This window comes from Vidua macroura, chromosome 5, assembly GCF_024509145.1.
Source record: "Vidua macroura isolate BioBank_ID:100142 chromosome 5, ASM2450914v1, whole genome shotgun sequence".
In the NCBI taxonomy this organism is placed as follows: domain Eukaryota; kingdom Metazoa; phylum Chordata; class Aves; order Passeriformes; family Viduidae; genus Vidua; species Vidua macroura.
Genome location: NC_071575.1, coordinates 39,801,749 through 39,807,980, shown reverse-complemented (window position 1 = coordinate 39,807,980; position 6,232 = coordinate 39,801,749).

Here is a 6,232-nt window from a genome sequence, read left to right as displayed (position 1 = left end):
TAGGCATTTATTGTTGCAAAACTGCATAGCTTAGCTGTCAACACAATAATTGACATGTAACCCAAGTTGTCTTTGTCACAGGGATTGGAAAGAGTGCAAAAAAAGTTTGGCAACAGGCTGGGATTTTTTTGTTGTATGTCAGCACATGGAAGGGTGAGAAAATAAAAGGTCCATTGGCAGGTTCAGGTACTTCTATAGATGGAGTTCAAGAAGAGCACTGCAGAGTATAATGAGCATTCTTTGGTCAAAGTATTCTTCGTTTGCTGTCCTGAAGTGCATACCAGGAACAAACAAATTCTAATATGACTGGCCAAATAGACCTGGTAATATCCTGCACATCTGTGAGATAAGACCTCCCAGCTGAGAGAACAAATGTCTCCTGGAAACTCACAGAAGAGAATCAGACCTGTTGGAAAGAATCCCCAAAGGTTGCCATTGCAATATGGATGTTATTTCATATGCTTTTAGCTACATCATGTAGGAGAGGTATGTTCTGTACTGCAGAAGGAAGAGAACTTGGGAGCTTATTTCACAATGTGCTTCCGAGCCCAGGTGCAGTGAGGGCCCATAGTTGTGTGTAGTGTGAATGCTGAGCAGAATATGCTGTTGTGAAATGGGGATGATGTGGTGGAGAAAAAGTCTGTCATGTCATCATTCAGTTCATATTTCAATGGGTCATTAAGTGGAAGTACAGAAGCTTTGTTTTGCTTGAGGTAGCAGAGTAATGCTCATTTGCAGGTCTGTCCAGTTCGTTGCAAGGGTGCAATACTCTACTTTTTACATGTATTTTTAATTGTAATTTTATTAAGTGCACAATTGCATTCCAAGAGAAGGTTTGTCCTAAAAATTAGCTTAATGGATCTTCTTTTGGAGAATTCACCTCATTATAATTTTTAAAAATTCCTCTGGCAGCAATTAGTAGCTGAAACTAGGATTGAATATTTTTAATAATTCAAATAAATCTATTTCCAAGGAGGAACCTTAAAATGCTGCTATAGCATCTAATGAAGTAAAGCAAACAACCATAATGCACAGTTTTCAGGGTCAGCTGAAAGATTCTGCAGTAATCAAGTCAGATTTTCTTCCTATCTCCCGCCTTCAGAAGTGCTGAAGAGAAAGTGGGAGAGTATTTGTCTATGTTCATCTCCTTTATTTGAGTTTCAGCATGGTCTAGTGAATAAATATTATTTTAAATCAAGAATGCTTATACTGCTTTTTTAAAATAAAAAATACACTATTTGCAGACTTACTTAGCAACCTGTTTCAGTTAGCTTCAAAGGACACCACTTCTCTCATTTCAGAAAGTTACCTGCCAGTTTTTTAAAGTACAGCAATGCTTGGAACTTATCAAGGAGCAATCTTTCTGGATAGTGCTTTGAAAAAGCAAAAAATATAATACAAGATTTAAGTATTCATTTGCAGAGTTAGCCTTAAATGTCACAATGTTTTTTCTGAGCTTCTGTACTGTTTGTTTACAAGAGAAATGTTCCAACACATGCACTTTAGGATTGTAAACAGATTATGTCTCTTATTGTCAATGTTTGTTTGCTTTAGGTCACTACAAAACCCAGTGTTGCTTGCCTTGTTTAAATCTTGCATACTTTTCTGCAGTTTTGTTCAGATTTCAGCCTATAGCAATAAAAACACATTCTACCATGAACAGATGTTAGAGAAACACAGAAGCCCTAGGAAATGTCTGAGGTCTGCATGCAGAATAGTATGTTTGACTACAAAGATGTCATATGTAATGCACTCCATTTTGAAGACCAGCTATTTCTTTGACAAAGTAGTGGAAATAGGTTTATTAAAAGTACAGTATCTGAGAACAACATCAGACGCTTCTTTGATAAATCTGTTCTTACAGCTGCTTGATCGTGTGGCTGAAGAAAAGGCTATTCACTGTGAAGGCTGTCTGCACAGCTCATCAGTGGCCTTTGCCAAAGGAAGATCCAGCTGTTTCTGCCTGCCTGCGCCAGTAAATATGCTATCCTATGCTGATGAATGCAGCACAGTGCTGTAGATTTTTTTTGTGCTCAAAAGCAAGATGATGTGTTGTGTATAGGGTATTCCTGTAACCCCAAGTTACCCTTTTGACTGGGGTTTTTGAATAAAATTTAAGTGCACTGGTATTTTTCTGCAGGGAGCCATGATGCCCAAGAATATTGTATTACATTGCTTAGATCATAAAAATCACTATATTTTTTTCTTTTTGCATTTTTTCATAAAGAGTTTTAAATATCAAGCCCTGAAGCCTTTTAATGAAAGAAAAGTGTTTTAAGTAACTAAGAGGTTTTTTTGTTTCTTCTGTCCTGGAAACAACTATTATTTCTTCTTGATAATGCCAGTAGTAACCCCAGGCTGATAAAGTATATGCTTTATGCCCTATAACGACGTTTTCAGAAGCTCCATTAATATAGCAGAGTGCCTAAGACTATTAATAGCGCTTATAGCTGCAAGATTAAAATACCTGCTTGCTAGTAATTCTTGATTAATGTCTTCTGTTTGTTCAAGTGGCTCTCTAACACTTTAAAATCTCCACTAAGTATCTGTGCATATGTGTGCACATATATCTGAGAATGAATGAGTCTTTCTGGGGGTTCCATCTTTCAGTGTTTTAATTTTTTGAAGTTACTGTTCCCCCCAGAAGATCAGCATTGCATTTGTAGAAATTACATCAATCATCTGATTAAAAGGACAATTATTTGGTATTTTTCCAATGCTAAGTGTTAAACCATTTAGTAATGTTTTATTTTTTTAAAAAGCTAAAATTAACTCTGACAATGGCCTTTTTTTATGTGAAAGTGGTTTTATTGGTAATAGTTTCGCAGTGTTTTTGCAAAGCAGTGAAACACAAATCTAAAAAAAAAAAATGTTGGAGGTATTTTGATTTCATCATGGGGTGTTATTAAACTTTTGGACCTTGGATTTTATGCCCTCTGACCAAAAGGCATATGTACCTCTTGGACCAGAAACCCTTTCATTTTTATTTGAACCAGTGAATGGCCAGATCTGTTTGAGCAGGCTTGTGCTCTTCTAGTGCTGATTCTATAAGAATAAATCTCGTGTTGCCTCTTAAAAGGTGAGTATGAGCTAAAATCAACCTCTCCATTCCTTCCCAGTGCTCATTATTGCAGTATAGCTACTAAGAAAAAAAAAGGTCAGCAGTTCCTTGTTTTGCCTATCCAGTTGCTTCAGGTAGGCGCACTGGCAGAATCTATTGTGTAAGCTGGTTCTGTGGGCACAGTGAAATGGAAGATTTCAGGAGCAGTTGCAACAAGTTGTGTTCTTCCAGGAGATGGCGCTGTAACCTCATTAACAAACACCAATCAATCGGGGAGAACCAGCGAGATTTCTTCACAGATGAAAAATTGCAGGTATTTGAAGAATGGATTTGAAATGGATCTAGTGAATTTTATTTTTTTTGACAAGCTACTGAAGCTTTCTGAGCCGTTAAGACTGGCTTGCTTCAAAGTTCAGTCCTTTGCAAGCTATTTCTAAGGTTCAGTTCTGTAGTGTAAATTTTGTCAAAGTTTGTGCAGGTGTATGGCCACCAGGCAATGCTCCTGTAGCCTGATGTTTGCTGGTGGTCCAGACTGGATAGCTGGCTACTGCTGCAAGGAGTGCAGTAAATCCCTGGGCCCCTCTAGCTGAGTTACATGGCTGAAAAAGCAGATTTCGTAGCATGGTTCCATATTTTCTTTCTACCTTGCTAATGATTTCCCTTCTTACAGGCTTTCAGCAGTCAGCTGTAATGGAATGGTGACTCTCAACATGAGCAACCTCACAAAACTAGGTTTTGGATTCTGGTGAGCAGATGGATGTGTCAGTAGTGATTGCCTTCCCCTGAATGAGTGCATTCACTTCTTAAGTGGTAAAATTTAAGTGTTTGGGCAACAGCACACTGACTTACTTTGCACATCTGGAGTTGAAAAAAGAGAGGATTTTTAATTTATATTTCTAATCTAAGTTGCCCTGGTAACCAAAACCTTTTTTTTTTTTTTTTTTTGTAATTTTTAAATTTTCAATTTTTTTTAAATTAAATTTTAAAATACTGTTTTACAATTTGACCATAAATGAAACAAAATATGCAACAAGACCCCAATTCCAAAGGTAATATTTTTTTAGAATACTGAACTGGGGTTTCTGTTTCGGAAAAACTGACCAAAAGGGAGGAAAACTAGTAATCTAGTACCAACTATATGTGATTCTAATGAACCACAACTTGTACCATAATTGTAAGAAAAGCTGGGGAAGGTAACTGCCCAGCAGTTGTTCCTGGAGTTGTCTGTGCAAGCCCACAGCAGCTTCAGGACCTCGCAAACTCTTTTGAGGTGGTTTTGGCAGACCTGCACTTCATGCTGCAAGTCCTGAAATAAATGCTGCTGTATCAGATGCTCTTAGGGATAGGATTCTACAAAAGTCAAAACATAAAATTATTTTATTTGAAATATACAAATACAAATGTGTGGATAAAAAAAACCAAACAAAAATCTGATAGAACCTATAAATCTCTGTACTTGGTGCTGAGCACTGAAAAGGAAGTGATTAGTGTTTTAAATGATCTGTCCATACTGCAGTAACTGAGCAGAAATTACTGAAGATGGAGGCTTGCTTTCTGCTCCAGGCAGCAGTAGAGGCAGAAAGAAAGCTGTCAAATCCAGTGAGCACAAACACTGACCAAAACACATCCTTGCAGGTGTTCTTCTCAGCCACTGCTATGAGAGATAGCAGAATTTGGATGTCTAGCTGGCACTCGTTTTATCTCACTTGTAACCATTTTTGTATTTTCAGTGTTGCAGGGGGTTTTGTTTTATTTGTTTACTTTTAATTTCAGCCATTATCCTGGTCCTCAAGCCCTCAGAGCAGAGCTTTTCTCTTAGGTGCCTACTGCTCACACCAGCACCAGACCAATTAAAAATCCTGGATGCCTTTATTGTCTCACTGAGGAGTATGTTTTGTCCAAGGATAGTACAATGTCTATCATCACACTGCATTGGTGTTGTAAAGGACTTCTGGTTAGGGTCCTGTTAATGGGGAAAAAAGGCAGAGTATTGGGCATTGAACTCAGCTGTCAGGGAAAACTGCAGAGACATGGCTGTGGACTCACTTCTCACTGCCTATTCCCAGCTAGGGTCCTGAGTACATTTTGCCCCTTCCCATCACAGTTTCATTGTTAGTTTCCAAGTATCTTGAAGGAGTTCGTTCCTTCTCAGTCAAGGAGCTCTTGAGAGAGAAGGTCTCATACCAAAAAGGACTCGTTTGGTGAGTTGAAGTAGATTCTGATTTTCTAACTCATCCAGCTCTCCTTGCTATTTTGCACACTTGCTTAAGCTCAACAAGCCTGTGCTCCTCCATGGCTTCCCCCGTGATGCTCAGAGCATACAATATGCCATCAGCCTCCTGGTTTTGTTTGGAACTTCCTGTTCAGTTCAGCACTGTTTGTTCACAGCTGTTCCCCTGCAGAGGGATTCCTTCCCTCAGCAGGATCTAAATTCGTCACTCTTCTGCTGACTCAGTCTCTTTGAGCCCAGAACTGTCGCTGGTATTCCTTTACAATGTTCTAAGCAGAAGTACATGGTGTCTTGGCCTCTGTGGCAGATCAGCAGAGTTTCCTCATCTGATAGGATGTGTCTCTGATCTACCTAGTTTTTCTGAATTTCACCTAAATTGAGGGTTTCATTCACTGAGTGGTTTCTCCTGCCAAGTACAATGCAGGGAGCAACTTCAATTTCTGTCTCTGAAAAACAGCTTCAGAATGAAACTGAAACAAAATTTGTGAAGATTTTGAAGATGATACAGTTAAAAATTTGTTTATTCTCATGTGTATGGAAACCAGGCTCTGTGTGTTTGCTTAGGGACTAAATGTAATAAAACTCAGTGCTAATCTGCCCAAACACTACAGCTGAAAAACTGCTGAAGAAAATGGCAGCTTGGGTACCTGAGGGAAAAAAAGGAAAGGAAAACTAGCTTTTGTATGCATTTCAAAACTCAAGTTATAAATACACTCTTAAGTTGACCTGCTGCCTGGATGTGCTAATGCTCCAATTGTTTAAGCTGCCCTCAGAACTTGCTGGTTTTTCCAGAACCTAGTTTCAACTACAAGTTTTGCCTTACAGGAACAGCCTGGATTTAAAGCATCAAAATTATATGAATTTACTAAGATGGTGACAATTCTTTTTGTATTAACACCTTGTCAAGGATGACTCTTACAGTGCTCTCAGAGTAAAAAATA